Source organism: Aethalodelphis obliquidens, unplaced genomic scaffold, assembly GCF_003676395.1.
Source record: "Aethalodelphis obliquidens isolate GAN/ISIS:26980383/991018 unplaced genomic scaffold, ASM367639v1 scaffold3, whole genome shotgun sequence".
NCBI classification, from domain to species: Eukaryota; Metazoa; Chordata; class Mammalia; order Artiodactyla; family Delphinidae; genus Aethalodelphis; species Aethalodelphis obliquidens.
This window is the reverse complement of record NW_020837947.1, coordinates 11,858,759-11,875,758: the sequence shown is the minus strand read 5'-3', so window position 1 is coordinate 11,875,758 and position 17,000 is coordinate 11,858,759. Positions and strand designations below refer to the sequence as shown.

Genomic DNA, 17,000 nt, shown 5'->3' with positions numbered 1-17,000 from the left:
GCATTCAGCCTCCCTGGGCCTCGAGACACTGGGCGGGCAGCACACGGGCCCACGGTGCTCATGGCGCCCACTATTACACAGACTTCCTGTTTCTGATTTCAGGCCTTTCAGAAAATTTCCTGTGAAATGGAAATCCTGACTGGTCTTTTCTGGTGCATTCTTACCACATGGTAGAGAGCTAATTTCACATCATTGAGGAAGCTTTTCCCAAAGGGACTAAAACTGGGCTACTGGAGAAAGTATAAAAACACACATGCAGGAGACAGGTTAGCGTTCAGGCCCAGTTGCACTGGATGACTGTGAACGCTTCACACTCCACAGAGGAACTCCGGAGCCCCGGCACTCAGCCCTGTGCAGGGCAGCTTTCAAAAGCTGCAGCAGGCCAGTTTCTTTGTGCGTTGAAGAATCACCTCCTTCAGAACCCTTGGGAATTCTCAAACTTCCATATCTACATCATGAATTACATACAACACCAGTTCTCCTTTTGGAAAATTTGATATTTAAACACTAATGATGTTAATATTTTTTTAAAAATGTGTACATGTCACAGGCAGGGAACGTGCCAAACACCACTCACACGACTCTTCACAACAACCTCACGAAGTAGGAATAGCCCCACTTTACCCGTGAGGAAACTGAGGCCAGAGGAAGAGGAAGTAATTAACCCAAAGCCAAACAGCTAAGAAGCAACGGAAGCAGGATTGAGATCAGCTCCATTTGACTCCAGAGCTCATGATCTCAGTGAGTTTCTGCTGTATTGCCTCGGTGTAAGTGATACGAACAGCTGCTCTAGTTAATGATTGACTTAGGCAAGTGAGGACAGCTTGCGTGTACTTATTCTGACGAGCGTTTATGGTACCGTATCCAAATGCGTCTGCATTTCCTTAGCAAGGATGGGAGCAGAGAAGCTAAGTGCAGACGGTTTGCTTGTTCTCTTCTTATCTGGAATATCCTCTACTCCAAATATCTAATTTTCTTGTCCCTGTCTTTTCATGACCACTGAATCAACAGCCACGTTTGTCCCTGTCCTTTAAATAGTGTGTGTGTTTTGGAGTAATCAGAAAACAAAGCTACATAAAGAAAACACGAAGAATGTTTTCTGGTGGAGATTGTATTGCAGAATCAAGCTTGGAAATGTGACATAATTTCCAGTTTCCCCATTGATTGAGGCTCTGATGTAAGGGGATTTTTTTTTTTTTTTACTTAATTTGTTTATTTTTGGCTGCGTTGGGTCTTCGTTGCTGTGCACGGGCTTTCTCTAGTTGCAGTGAGCGGGGCCACTCTTTCGCTGTGGTGCTCAGGCTTCTCACTGCGGTGGCTTCTCTTGTTGCGGAGCACGGGCTCTAGGTGCACGGGCTCCAGTAGTTGTGGCACGCAGGCTCAGTAGTTGTGGCTCACGGGCTTAGTTGCTCTGTGGCATGTGGGATCTTCCTGGACCAGGGCTCGAACCTGTGTCCTCTGCATTGGCAGGCGGATTCCCAACCACTGCACCACCAGGGAAGCCCTAAGGGGATGTTTTACAAAGTCCTTTTTAGTGGCAACTCAGACACACCTTCAGATAGAGACATGCCACTTGGGCATCAAGCAGAGGCTTAGCTGTCTGAAAGCCACCAGCCTGATGGAGAAGGAATGACTCCGAACCCCCAGGCTGGGCTTGTTTGCTTTCCTCCTGGAGGATAATAGGATGCTAAGTATTGGGTTTAGCTGCCCCTCTCCCCCGGCCCCCAGAATGGTCTGGAACAGGATTAGCCTCACACCCATCATACTCTGGACTGGAACTTCCTCTAAGGCAGGAGCCACGTCGTTACATTCCCAAGGACTTACACTGTGCCTGGAGCAGCTGATGGATGAAGGCGTAGCTAAATGAGTGGGGCTGTTTGAGCAGATGGAAGATTCGGTGGCTTCTGGCTCTCAACATCACCCTATTTTTGTGAAGATGTTTCCATAGAAGAAGGTTTCAGTTTGTATGTTGGAAACTCATGGGCCAGACTTTCAAACAATGAAAGAATTCAATAAAAGGATTGGAAATTAAGATTCCCAAGAAAGATTTCTCTGCACAAATAAATTGACAATGTTGCTTGAATAAGAGTCTTCCTCGTGTTTCCCCCATTACCAAATTCTTGGTACTTTAAGCTGGCCCTAAGTCTATAGCCCTTGCTCTAGAATTTAGAGCCCCAAACAAAAGCCATGCTGGGGTATATGCCAAATTAAGTAAGCCACTGTGCCTAAATGTAAATGTAAATGCCTGAATGTACATATCAAAGTTTATTAGGACGACCTGTAGCAGCTTCAACAAAGGGTGTATGACAGTAAACATATGGTAATAACATTGAAACCATTTTTTGTTTAGAAATAAAATGACTATTTTCTATAGATGATAACACACCCCATAATCATATATCAAAGTCATTTTTCCCATGTTGCTTTTCTTTCAAACAGGTAAGTGGTGTGATGGATCGTTACACGTTGGACACTGTCTACATTGTGATAAACACTCATGAAAACACCGTGGTCCGTGGGGTATTTTCAGAGCACCAACAGCGCTGTGCCTACCAGGGGCCCTGGTGGTCTTTTCCACATCTTGCCCACGGTGCCTGGAGGGGTCAGGCCGAGGCGTGTCCATGCGGGGGCTTCCTAAAGCCAGCTCCGACTTTTAGATTTTATCCCATTGATATCTAGATCCAAGATCTTTCCTCTCCAAGGAGGAATTCTGAAAGTGTCTGCTCTCAGCCTAGCTCTACTATGTCATTACGGAAGAAGCTTCAATCTGACTTTCATAATATTGCAACGTGGAGGTGAAATTTCCCCACTCACCTTAACTACTGGTGGAATCTCCTGCAGCCAGAAACGATCATTACCCGTTGCTCGTTCTCTTCCCCTGGCACTTACCACAGTCTGTCTGGTAAGATAGATATTTGTGTGCACGTCTTATTACCTCTTCGACTCCTTTAACTACCTATCAGTTCTTTATGTACCTGTTTTCCTTAGACCCTGCTTCGGAGGTCAGGAGACTTGGATTTGAATGCTGGCTTTATTATTTCTACTGCCATGAAAACTTGGACAAGCTACTTTCCCTCCCTTAGCTTTACTTGTCTCTTCTGCAAAATAGGAAGAATGACGTTTGTACCTCTGTGAGTTGCTCTGAAGATTAGATAGCATATGTGAAATGCTTCTGCAGATGCCTGGCACATTGGAACAACCAGTAACTGTCATCTGTCATTCGTAATGATATTCTGGAGTAGAACCAGGACCTGGTCTGGGAGATTTGCTCATCGGGGAGGAACTCTGAGTGTCTGTGCTCAGCCCATCTCTGCCGGTGCCGCTGGTGCCTGGTATCCTCCTCCCAGCACCGCACCTGCTTTGGGACTGCTGCCCTGCAGCAGTGTCACCCCACAGCAATGTCACCCCGCTCTGCCACTTTTCCTTGTCAGGGAGTCGGTGCATCAGGTTTGTGTCATGAAACCTGGAGTCACTTGAGTATGACAAGTTCTTTTTCTTGTTTGTTTTAACTTTTATTTATTTATTTTGGCCGTGCTCCGCTCGGCATGGCGTGTAGGATCTTAGTTCCCCGACCAGGGATTGAACCTGTGCCCCCTGCAGTGGAAGCATGGAGTCTTAACCACTGGACTGCCAGGGAAGTCCCTATTTATTTATTTGTTTATTTAATTGAAGTATAGTTGATTTACTATATTCTGTTAGTTTCAGGTGTCCAGCAAAGTGATTCAGTTATACATGTACATCTATTCATTCTTTCTTAGATTCTTTTCTCATATAGGTTATTGCAGAATATTAAGTAGAGCTCCCTGTGCTATACAGTAGGTCCTTGTTGGTTCTATTTTTTTTTTTTTTTTTTTTGCAGTACGCGGGCCTTTCACTGTTGTGGCCTCTCCCGTTGCGGAGCACAGGCTCCGGACACGCAGGCTCAGCAGCCATGGCTCACGGGCCCAGCCGCTCAGCGGCATGTGGGATCTTCCCGGACCGGGGCGCGAACCTGTGTCCCCTGCATCAGCAGGCGGACTGTCACCACTGTGCCACCAGGGGAAAAAAAAAAAAAAAATGTGCTGTCTTTGTATTCTCCAAACTGAAAAACAAAAACAAAAAACACTGTGAGGGCAAGTCTGTTTTTCACGGAAGAATAATTCCTTTGTTGATTGACTCTAGGAGGAATTAAAGAACATTCGTACCTAATTAAAACAAGTAAAGTCTGGAGGTGAGCTCAAGAAGGTGGGTTGATTTATGAATCCCACTTCAAGACTTTCAACTTGAAGGTGATCAACCTGAGCAGGACTTGCCTGAAGGCAAATATTACCCGGTCTAATTATTAGACCTAAAAAGCAATGTCCATCTTTTTTAAAATTATTATTTATTTATTTTTGGCTGCGTTGGGTCTTTGTTGCTGTGCACGGCTTCCTCTAGTTGCGGTGAGCGGGGGCTACTCTTCGTTGCGGTGTGTGGGCTCTAGGCACACAAACTTCAGTAGTTGTGGCACATGGACTCAGTAGTTGTGGCTCACGGGCTCTAGAGCGCAGGCTCAGTCGTTGTGATGCACGGGCTTAGTTGCTCTGCGGCATGTGGGATCTTCCCGGACTAAGGCTCAAACCCGTGTCTCCTGCATTGGCAGGTGGATTCTTAACCACTGCGCTACCAGGGAAGCCCCACAATTTCAGTCTTAATGATGCTTATATCCTGTTTTACACAAAGAAGAGATGTACTAGGAGCGATAGCTCTAAATTTCAATCTTAAGAGTCTATGTGAGAAATGTTTGTTTAAACAATATTTTTTTTTTTTTTTTTTTTTTTTTTTTTTGTTCGGGGGCCTCTCACTGCTGCGGCCTCTCCCGTTGCAGAGCACAGGCTCCGGACGCGCAGGCTCAGCGGCCACGGCCCACGGGCCCAGCCGCTCCGCGGCATGTGGGATCCTCCCAGACCGGGGCACGAACCCGCGTCCCCTGCATCGGCAGGCGGACTCTCAACCACTGCGCCACCAGGGAAACCCTAAACAATATTTTTATTACAGTTTCATAAATACAGAAAATGCACTGGACATAAGTTACAGTTTTGTGGGTTTACGCAAATAAACACACCTGTGGAACCACAGTCCAGTTCAAGAAATAGAACATTCCCAGAACTCCTCCCTTCTCCCTGCCCTTCACAGTCACCAAGGTAACCACTCTCCTGACTCCTACACGGTAAATTAGTTTCACCTATTTTTGAACTTTATATAATTGGAACCACCTAGTACCTATTAATTTATGTCTGCCTTCTTTCTCTCAACATCACGTTTGTAAGATTCATACATGAGTTGATTAATTTACTATGCTGTACAGTATTCCATAATATAAATATACCACACTTGATTTATCCATTCTACTGTTGAGGGACATTTGAATTGTTTCTCATTTGGTCTATTTCATACAAGTAATGATGCTACATTCTTACACCCACACTGTGCACACTCTAAGTGCATTTCCGTTAGGTGTATAGACTGGGGGAAAATTGCTGGGTCATTGCAGCTATTGTTTTTGTGGTTATTGTCAAAAAGTTTTTCCAAAGTGTTTGTATGAATTTACGCTCCCACCGGCAATTTATGAGACTCACACATGTCCTTGCTGACACTTGATATTATTGTTTTTTTTTTTTTTTTTTGCGGTACGCGGGGCTCTCACTGCTGTGACCACTCCCGTTGCGGAGCACAGGCTCCGGACGCGCAGGCTCAGCGGCCATGGCTCACGGGCCCAGCCGCTCCGCAGCATGTGGGATCTTCGCGGACCGGGGCACAAACCCGTGTCCCCTGCATCGGCAGGCAGACTCTCAACCACTGCGCCACCAGGGAAGCCCGATATTATCGTCTTTTTAATTTTAGCCATTTGGAGGGTACGTAATGGGGTCTCTTTGTGGCCTTATGCGTGAGGTGGAGCATCTTTTCGAGTGTTTATTAGCTTTAAATATCTTCTATTGTGTAGTAAACGTCCAATCTTTTGCGTATTTTTTAATTGCAATGAATTTTTAATATAAATTTATTTATTCATTTATTTATTTTTGGCTATGTTGGGTCTTCGTTGCTGCCCGTGGGCTTTCTCTAGTTGCAGCGAGCAGGGGCTACTTTTCGTTGTGGGGCGCGGGCTTCTCATTTAGGTGGCTTCTCTTGTTGCGTAGCACGGGCTCTAGAGCGCAGGCTCAGTAGTTGTGGCGCACGGGCTTCGTTGCTCCGCGGCACGTGGGATCTTCCCAGACCAGGAATCGAACCCCTGTTCCCTACATTGGCAGGCAGATTTTTAACTACTGCGCCACCAGGGAAGTCCGACTTTTACTTTTTTTTTTAATTAATTGATTCATCAACGTTTATATATATTCTGGATAGCGGACCTTTATGGGATCCTTATCACAACAGATATATTCTCTCTGGCTGTCCTGGCAGCTTAGTGAGTGGAAAATGCCTCAAGGGGAAAAGGAATCCAGACATTGTGCTCCTCTCTCCAAAATTCCCTTTTCTCAGGGATTTTGGTCTAAGACTTCAGTGTCTGGGTAGCTCTTTGATGACTCCCAAGCATGTGAGTGTGTGCTCATCTGGATTTCCTGCTAGCTGTTTGCATCAGAAGGGTTAGTCTAATATAAGCTGTTCCTTTATCTCCAGAAGCAAAACGTCAAGAATGAGACTGTTGGTTTAAAAAAAAAAAAAAAAGAAGGTGGGGGGGGGGACCTCCCTGGCGGTCCAGTGGTTAAGACTCCACGCTTCCACTGTAGGGGGCATGGGTTCAATCCCTGGTCAGGGAAGTAAGATCCCACACGCTGCAGGGTGTGGCCAAGAAATTAAAAAAAAAAAAAGAAACTGTTGGTTTGGGGCATTTCCAAGGAAAACTGTAGAATAGAGAAGCATGTCTGATATCTTAAGGGCCATCTGCACACACAGAGCAGAGAAACACCTTTCCTGGGCTGGGACTGAGCTGGTGTGAAGTTGGGATAAAGGCAGGATGAGAAATGCTGTGTGGGGTTCTGCCCTCTGACCCTTGGGCCTTGTCCCTGGGGATGGGCAAAAAATAAACCAGAGAAAAGCTTGGGGATCCCCAAGCGTGTCCCTCCGGTTTAGCCCACAGAAACTTTGGGAAGCCCCCATCTAGTGGAGCAGTGAACTGAAAAAGAAAAATAAAAAGCTAGACTGACAGCCAGAGGACAGCTCTCAAGTCCTGTGTGCCCAAGGGCCCCAAGTGCGGTGGAAGGGGACTTCCAAAACCTGTCTATTCCTCAAAGCAAAGCACAGAGCTGGGCTGAAAATAGCCCGGCAGACGGGGGGAGGCCTCCCAGTTGAGAGAAGGAGGACACAGTCTGTGGAGTCCTATTGATGGAAGTCCATGGTGGGACGGGTGATGGCAGTGTTTGCTACGAAGACCAAGGTCGATGCCCAGGTCCAGGCAAGACAGACTCGGAGAGGACTGGGGCAAGTCTGCCAAGCGCATCCCTCACCCAGGCTGGCTTGGCCCTGCTTCTCGAGAGCACTGGCCTGACCCACACCCAGCCTCCTCCTGGAACTTACTTACGTCTAGAGAGAAGAAGAAAAGAGATCAGGAACTGAGGAAAACTAAATATCAGAAAGAGATTAGATTTTTAAGCCGGAAGGGACTGAATTTCTTTGGGGGTGAGATTTCTTTTTCCACAACTGTTCTGGATTGAATCACGTCTCCTCAAAAGATATGTTGAAGGCCTGGTACCTGTAAATGTGACCTTATTGGAAACATGGTCTTTGCAGAGGTAATCAGGCTGAGATGAAGTCATCAGGGTAGGCCCTAATCCAATATGACTGGTGTCCCTTTTTTTTTTTTTTTTTTTTTTTTTTTTTTTTTGCCGTATGCGGGCCTCTCACTGCTGTGGCCTCTCCTGTCGCGGAGCACAGGCTCCAGATGCGCAGGCTCAGCGGCCATGGCTCACGGGCCCAGCCGCTCTGCGGTACTTGGGATCTTCCCGGACCGGGGCATGAACCCGCGTCCCCTGCCTTGGCAGGCGGACTCTTAACCACTGCACCACCAGGGAAGCCCTGGTGTCCCTTTAAGAAGAGGAGAAGAGGGCTTCCCTGGTGGCACAGTGGTTAAGAATCCGCCTGCCAATGCAGAGGACACGGGTTTGAGCCCCGGTCCAGGAAGAGCCCACATGCCGCGGAGCAACTAAGCCCGTGCGCCACAACTACTGAGCCTGCGCTCTAGAGCCCGCGAGCCACAATTTCTGAACCCGCGTGCCACAACTACTGAAGTCCACGCACCTAGAGCCTGTGCTCTGCAATAAGAGAAGCCACCACAACGAGAAGCCCGTGCACTGCAACGAAGAGTAGTCCCCTCTCGTTGCAACTAGAGAAAGCCCATGCACAGCAACAAAGACCCAACGCATAAAGAAATAAATTAAAAAAAAAAAAAAAAAAGAAGAGGAGAAGAGGGAATTCCCTGGTGGTGCAGTTGTTAGCACTCTGTGCTCTCATTGCCAAGGGCCCAGGTTCAATCCCTGATCCGGGAACTAAGGTCCCACAAGCTGTATTGTGCAGGCAAAAAAAAAAAAAAAAAAGAAAAGAAAACCGAAAAACAAACAAAAAAACCAAATCATTAAAAACAAGAAGAAAAAGAAGCGAGAGACCCAATGGGAGATTCCACATGACGACAGAGGCAGAGATGGGAGTGATGTTCCTACAAGCCCAGGAAGTCCGAGGATTACAGGCAACCACCAGAAGCTACTAGAGAGGCATGGAACAGATTCTCCCCTCGAGCCTTCGCAGAGACCATGGTCCTGCAGACGCTCTGATTTCAGACTTCTGGCCTCCAGGACTACGAGACAATAAGTTTCTGTTGTTTAAAGCCACCCAGTTTGTGGACATTTTTTAGGGCAGCCTTAGCAAACGAGTACAACTACAAACTGGAAATGGGGGCTGATGAACTTAAGTTGAGACCAATTATGGAAAAGGAAAGACAATTAGATTTCTGTACCTGTCCCCACATTTTATGCTAACTCAGGCATTGAGCTCGTATTATATTCCTTACAAGGGTAACCTTTCATGTCACCTTTGCATCTGGGCGACCCTGATGTGCTTCTCTCCATGTAGCAGTTCCCCGAGTTTATCTGCTCTCCTGGTTCTTGTGTCATGAAGCTAGCCTGAACTGGCTCAAGTCAGAAATCGCACCAACTGAGGAAACAGATACAGTTTACAACCAAGTATACTTTGCAGTAAAACAAACCAACAAAAGCAACAACCAAAACAAACAGGTCAAGGTCTCACCAGGAAGGGAATTAGTGACAGTTACAGTGTTTTCTCATACAAACGTGTACCATCAGGGTCAATCTGTTGGGGTGACTGAAGGGCTCCGGGGAGGCCTCCTCGGTCAGATTGCTTGTACAGGTGTCTGAGATCCATCGTGTGGCATCACTCCTGTGCTTCTTGAAGGCGTCATCCGTTTTACAGTTAAAGCACAAATATCTCCCAAGAAAGTTCAGCTCACAGCTTAAGCTCTTAGCAACAGCTGGCAGATTTTTGTTGTGTGATTTCTGTCCTGGGCCTAGGGGAGAGGTGAGGAAGGAACAAGGAAGGCCGTGGCCAGCTTCCCAGTGTGGCTGAGCGCGAGGTCATCATAATCATCAACAGGCAATATTCGATGAGCGTCCATGTTGTTATGATGACAATTAACTTAGAAAGCATGCACTATATTTTCAAAATAGAAAGGAGTTCATTAATAAAACAAAGAGTCCTGTCTTCCCCCATATGATTGGTGGTGAGGCCCATCTACTCTGGGTCAGCTGACCACTAGCTCTGTGACCATGGCAGGCTGCTTCTCCTTTTTAAACCCCAAGTTATGGCTCATCTGTGAAATGGGCTAATAGTGTTACCTACCTCATTAGGTGGTTACAAGATGCAAGTGAAGTAAATTAGCTAGAGCCCTGATGCTATTGCTTGGCGCAGAGCAACTGCTCAAAAAACGTTAGTATATCATCAATCTGTGACTTTTCTCCCGTCAGGTTAGTGCGTGGTTGGGTTTCTTCATGCAGTGCTGGTTTTGTGCTAACATCATCTGTGTTGTTCCACAGAGTGGCCAGGGCTGTATTAACATGAATTCAGACATCGGTGCGTCAAAGAGCAGTCAAGACCCCCAACGCTGGGCAGCGCCCACACTGTGCCACTTATTGTGTATTTTTCCTGTTTGAAAATATACTGAAGTAAAAGGAAGCATCAGGATAAGAGAAATCCCGCAGCTGTTTTTAGCTTGTGAAACACTTAGATAGAGCTTACTGTGTGCTTTACAAATACAGACTCGTTTGATCCCCCTACGATTCCGTCAGGTAAAACCTATTATTATCCTCATTTTACACAGGAGGCGACGGCGACGCGGAGGGGTAAGTCATTTCCTGGGGTCGCCAGGCTAGTGTAAGAAGGGGACGCTTCTCCTCCCATTATGTCTCTATCCACTTTCCTTGAAAATGTCTGCCAGTCAGAGCTTTGTGGACGTTTTCAGTGTGACCACATCTGGGATGATGGAGGGCGATCTGGCCAAAAAAGGAAGTGGATTGAATTTTTAGGGAAGGGGAGCCTCTGTGGACCATGTACCATCTTCTGGCAGGCAGAGGGTGAGGGCAAGAGTTGGCATCCCTGAAGAGTTCTGACAGCCTTCTTTATCTCCAACCGCAGGGGAAGAAGCCGAGGAGCCTGAGACGGTGAGGCGGTTATTGGTCCCCAGCTCCCGGATGACAGAGGAGAGGAGAAAGGAGATTTTCAGAACCCAGTTATGTTAGACATATTAACAGAGGAATCTAACGTGACAGAAGGAAAAAAAAAGAGGAGATTCTTGCCCCCGAGGGCAAAGCGTTTAGTTGCCACATCACTGAACTGGGCTTTGCAAAAGGTGTGTACGCAGCGAGAGTTCAACACAGCTCCGCTGAGGAAACAGATATCCCCCTGTGGAGCTAGGGCCCGTAGTGCCTGGGATGTTCCAAGTCCCTGGCCACTTACCAGGACACCTCTGACCGGCCCTCCCCAACCAAGGTCCACTGTCCCATTGGGGAGGGGGCAAGGGTGAGGGAACAAGAGGTCTCATGCGTGGGAAGCATAGAGCTGGTTCCACCCAGACGGCTGCTAGATGATGCTCAGACAGATGCCATTTCTGCCGGGTCCTGAAGCGTGAGAGCATTACTGGGAGTTGGCTGCAACTCTTTGGGCAGCACTGCTGGGTGTGGTGGTGGACGGGAAGAGAGGATTGGAAACTGTCTAGGAGGTAACAAGGTGAAGACTGGAGACCAGATGGTTGTGGGAGTGAAGGTCAGGAGAGGTCAAAGGCGGCTCCCAGCAGCTTGGGAAATAGGGATGCTACTGACTGAGGCAGGAGGTGGGATAGAGGAGGAGTTCATCTGGGGAGGCATCACAGTGGCGAGGTGGGTGGATAGAGGCCACACCTCCAGGGCCGGGAGTCAGGGTAGCGTGGAATCATCCTCTGGATTTTTTTTTTGGGGGGGGGGGGGGGGTGTTGCCCCCCTAGTAAGTTTTTTTTTTAATGGAATCGTGTTGGATTGGAAATGAAATAGGGACAAAATGTAACTTTCTTTGGGGGTAGCAGGCAGGGAAGGGGCCGAGGGTGGTGGGCCGTGAGGCTGTGAAGCACTTGGGTGACTCTTAGACTTATTGCTTGTTCCTGGGCCCATTTTTACAGGAGCTGGTAGACGGATGCGCTAACAGCAGGTCTCCACCGCTGCCTGTCAATCACCCCTCTGTTCAGCTTGCCCCTGGGATGATGCTGGGGAGACACAGAAGCACCTCGAGCACTTCCTCGGGATGGCTTGTTTCTCATGACCTCATCACAGTGAAAAGAAGATGGATTTCTCAACCACTTCCTCCTGCAGTAGGTAAACCTGGAGTGCCTTCGGGTTTCTGTGCAAGCAGGTAGCAATGGGAGCACTGCTGGTTAATGAGAGTCATCGGGGAGGGTCCCTTTCTCAGTTGAATTTCAGGTCCAGGTAGGACTCTGCACAAATTGATAATATCCTCTTGCTGTAGGAAATTGTATCAATGCTTGAACAAAGAAATTGTCAAAAGCTTGTGACAAATTGGGTCCCTTTATTTCAAAGGATCCAAAATTGCTTTATAAATTCTCTTACGGCCCTGCGGGCTAAGAGCATATGATGAAAAAGGCAATCTGTGAGGCTAGAGGTAAGAAGCAAAGCAGCTTCCTGCACCCAGCTTCTGCTTGTCTCCTGTTCTCGGGGCTGCTTGTTTAAAACTGGCTGTCTGTTTTTATTAGTGAATTCCACAAGGGAAAGTATGCTCGCTGAGACTCTCATTACAATGACATGGAATAAAAAGAAAATATGCAAACAGAGTTCCCCATCCCTCGTTGGGAGAAGGGGATGGAAGGTGGAGGTGAGGAAGAATGCAGATTATTCCAGAGGCATAAAGAGTAGACAACAATTATGTTTCTTTTCTTTCTTTCTTTTCCTTTAAAAAATGGTAAAATAGAAATATTTTCAAAACTCTTGACACAATAGCAGGGAAAAGTGGCGGGCAGAAAGATTTCATTAATCCTGTAACTTTGGGGAACCACTACAGATGTTGATGGTAGTTTTAAAATCTAGAAGAGAACATTTCAAAGCCAAAGTGATTTAAAAAATTTTTTTATGGAAACTTGCTCTTTACAGTGTAAAGATACAAACCTAACCTCTTATAGAAAGGTTATATATAGTCCTATTGAAAACTGTATCAATTTAAAAGCCTGGAGTGTGGATTTTAAAGCTTGTGGCTTATTGAAAGCTTCTAATGAGAAAGTGAGGGTGAAATAGCAAACAGTAGCCACGAGGTCAAGGTATTATCACTCTAACTTAAGACAATAAAGATTTATTAATTTACATATCTGTTAATTCACTAAGTATTTATATAATGTGCAAGATACAGAGTTTAAAAAGCAGGGTTTTTTTTCCTGCATGACACGATTTCCCCATTCTATCACCAAAGTTTGTAAATTTCTTTTTAAAAATGCAATAGAATGAAGCTGTTAAAAGAATCAAGTAAATCTATAGGTACTGACATGCAAATATGTTTATTTCATATATATGTAAGTTTGTGATCTATAGTATGTATTTGATGAATATTTACTATAATTGTTATAGGGCATCCTAAGACTTTCTTTTCCTTTCTGTTGAGATGTACCGGACCAAGAAGAAATCTGAACTCAAGGTCAGGTTTCAGCTCATTTAATCCCCCAGCTTTGAAACTGAAACCCACAAATGACATATCATCACCAAATTATAACTTTTAGAGGATGTACATAACAGTTAATATGATTCATTCTCACTACACTCTGGTATGCCTAAATGGATTTCATAGCTCTACTTACGAGGAGAAAGCTGCTAGTTCTAATATCCTGGCGGAAGTCCATTCTCTGGGTCATTTAAGTTCAAAACTCACTTCCCTTGTGAAGGATCTTATCCATACATCAGATGGCTCCACGCCAACCACCCTGAGCTTCAGATGTGGTTTAAATTATTTTTGCCCACGAGCAGAAGTTGATCTGTTTTTCCTCCTTTCCGACCCACTTAGAACTGTCACATGCAAATCCCAAACCCCAATACTTTCAATAATAATAAGCAGCAGCAGTGATAGAACAGAGAGTGAGGAAGACTGTGACGTTGAGGGGGGAGGGGAAATGACCCAACAGAGTGAACAGGGCTGGGAGGAAGTACAAGGAATTCAGGAAGAGTCCAACCAGAGAACCCGCAACAAAGTCCAAGAACTAGTTTAATGGCACAAGGGAATTGAAACAGTGGAACTCAGGGACATAAAGGGAAACTTGAGAGAAAAGACTTGCTCCTATTGTGTACGTTTTGCATTTCATGGAAAGTTTATGGGTTCAGTAAACACATTTCCTAGGCTGAGGGCTCCAGTGAAACGTAAGGCTGGCTGTGTAACCAGCTGGCTAGCAAGAACTGACTGGACATCTTTAAAGTATTATAAGCATTATAATTGGTACTTTATTTTGATTCAGAAAATATTAACTTTTACATGTTCAGATATGTTTATCAGACTTAGTTTATTTATAAATTATGAAAAATGAAACAAACTTAAAATCACATGAGTTTTAGCAACTTAGAACAATCAATGTCACGGGCATTTTTTTTCAAGGATATGCCTTTTGAGAGTGAAGCCCAAGGTTAAAAGTCTTTCACTGGGTGTTGGAGGGTGTCTGCATATGGGTTACGCAGGAGCCAGACCAGTGCATTGGTAACTTGGGCTGATGCACTCAAAGTTCACTCACAAATATGCGTAGCATACTTCCCAGGGAGCACTGAGGACCTCTGTTTCCTCTTGGGAGATGTGGGGAGATGCTTTCCAGCTCAGGGATGGAGTAGAGACAGGATCAGCCCTGGCCAAGAGAGAGTCTCTGTGGGATTAAATGAGATTTTTAGACCTGGAATCTTGAGCAATCTTCTAAACAAACATAGACCTTTTATCATGGGGTAGTAATCCTATCAGGCGACCTTTTTTTTTTTTTTTTTTTCCGGTACGCGCGGGCCTCTCACTGTTGTGGCCTCTCCCCTTGTGGAGCACAGGCTCCGGACGCGCAGGCTCAGCGGCCATGGCTCACGAGCCCAGCCGCTCTGCGGCATGTGGGATCTTCCCGGACCGGGGCACAAACCCGCGTCCCCTGCATCGGCAGGCGGACTCTCAACCGCTGCGCCACCAGGGAAGCCCAGGCGACCTTTTGTTTTTCATTTTTCTTTCAAGAATATATCAGTTAGCTTCTAGTAACTTGTCAGCAGAAAGGAAAAATGGGTCAAAGGAATCCAAGAGAAAGCAAGACCCATCACCCCTGCGAGCAGGTGTACCGCCTGGCCTCCCACTATACATCATACACACGTGCAAATGGTTTGCAGGCAGTGCAGGGTGCATCCAGACTGTTGGGTTAAACGCAGCTTTTTGGAATTGTAATCAGGCCCACTGCCTTCTTTCTTTCAGGACTTTGAAAAGTGCCGTGAAGTAGATGGAGCAAGCTCCTGAAACAGCCGCTAAAAGAACCGTTTGTTTTCCGCCAATGATCTTCAGAAAGGAGAGATGCAGCCTCCCTTGAAAAGGCTATCCTCTGACTTCTCCAAAGTTAGCCTGACCCACTGGCAGAGATGCCTGCCTACACTGGGGAGACGCTGGGCTGGAGTCAGTGTGGTCTTTGTCTGTTTACTGGATCCTGGGGCACTGGGAGGGAGGCTGCATGGAGCCTGTTAGTTCGGGGCCTGAAGTAATAGGAAAGCACTTAGTGGAAGTAACCAGCGCTGGGATCCTCCTTCTTGCCCCCAAACAAGCTGTAAAAGTGAATTTGAGCTCCGTGGAGACAGGTATTAAATGCAGTCATTTTTTTTTTAACATCTTTATTGGAGTATAATTGCTTTACAATGGTGTGTTAGTTTCTGCTTTATAACAAAGTGAATCAGTTATACATATACCTATGTTCCCATATCTCTTCCCTCTTGCGTCTCCCTCCCACCCTCCCTATCCCACCCCTCCAGGCGGTCACAAAGCACCGAGCTGATCTCCCTGTGCTATGCGGCTGCTTCCCACTAGCTATCTATTTTATGTTTGGTAGTGTATATATGTCCATGCCACTCTCTCACTTGTCACAGCTCACCCTTCCCCCTCCCCGTATCCTCAAGTCCATTCTCTAGTGGGTCTGTGTCTTTATTCCCGTCTTACCCCTAGGTTCTTCATGACATTTTTTTCCTTAGATTCCATATATATGTGTTAGCATACGGTATTCGTCTTTCTCTTTCTGACTTACTTCACTCTGTATGACAGACTCTAGGTCCATCCACCTTACTACAAATAACTCAATTTCGTTTCCTTTTAAATACAGTCATTCTTGACTGGTATTCCACTGTGTGTGTGTGTGTGTGTGTGTGTGTGTGTGTGTGTGTGTGTGTGTGTGTGTTCTAATGTCATTTCTGGCGGGGCCCGGGCTGAGGCAGAGAGTTTACTTGGCAAGAAGATTCTCTTTCCTTAGGTTTTGGGAAAGAGAAAAGGGAACAAAACCCCCCACAACTTCCAAAACAAACAAAAAACTTCCAAAAACTAGAAAGGTGTTTTAAGAAAACTCTTTCTGACATAGTACAGAGGAAGGATGGCTTGTTTTTTGAAGTGTCCTACTACCAGAAAGTCCAACGAAATCCTGCCCAGCACTGGAAGGATTTTGGAAATGAATTTCAATTCTGCTAACATTGCTAGATACCCTCTAGGTGCCAGAAAATGTACGAAGTTACTGGGGATAAACGGATGAATTGGGCTGATCCCTTACTGCAAGGAATTTAGATCTGAGTAATTTAAGTATGAAGAGTCTGCAAGAGAATATGACAGAATGGTTATTTCTAGGGAGTGGGGTTACAGCTAATATTTAACTTTTTGGTGAATAGTAGGATACTGTAGCTTAAGAGTTTTGGTGGCTATGAAGTGAGTGGATGGTGAGGACCCTGGGGCCGCCTCTTTTAAAAACAGGCTGTTCTGGTCTTTGCCAGGGGTGGAGATTTGAGTTTATCTTTGAGAGTAGGTTTGCTTTAATTGGGCCTTTGGTTATTCTACAGGGAAGCGATCCTGCTTTATAGTGAAGGTGACCCAGCGTAACTTCCTGATGGTCCCCCAGCTCCCTGGCTCTTCCCCCTCAGCTTTCTTTGCTGATTCGACCCCATCTCGCGAGAGTTCTGTCTCTTTCCCAGTCTTTCCCGCAGGCATCTCAGCCAGGCCCTGGGTTAGACTGGATTGCTCCGGGCTGGTTATTTCTCTATCTTCATCTCCAGGTTCAAACTCTGTTCTGAACACTAGTCTTGTATATTCTCTGCATACCCCTCCCAAATATACCCTCCAGTCTCTTCTCCAGCCCCCAGCCCCCCAGCTACACTGGTGCTTAAAACCTTTCAGAAGGTTCTTATTGTTCAAAGGATAATATCCAAAATTCTTAACATGCCAACAAAAGCATGCGTGACTGACTCTTCTCTGCTTCTTTGGCCTCA

The 17,000-nt window shown here is 46.1% G+C and overlaps 1 protein-coding gene across 5 annotated transcripts in view; it reads left to right on the top strand.

Moving 5' to 3' along the window:
• SCAF8 (SR-related CTD associated factor 8) overlaps positions 1-15,373 on the top strand; it is a 197,957-nt gene extending 182,584 nt beyond the window's left edge. For 4 of the 5 annotated variants that reach the window (XM_027082875.1, XM_027082867.1, XM_027082798.1 and 1 more), the window contains 3 exons: positions 10,056-10,867; positions 11,669-11,861; positions 14,965-15,373. The gene's annotated coding sequence lies outside the window, so the exon portion shown is untranslated. The remainder of the gene's footprint in view (positions 1-10,055; positions 10,868-11,668; positions 11,862-14,964) is intronic. The other variant, XM_027082814.1, reaches the window with a different exon arrangement.
• Positions 15,374-17,000: the final 1,627 nt, after the last annotated feature.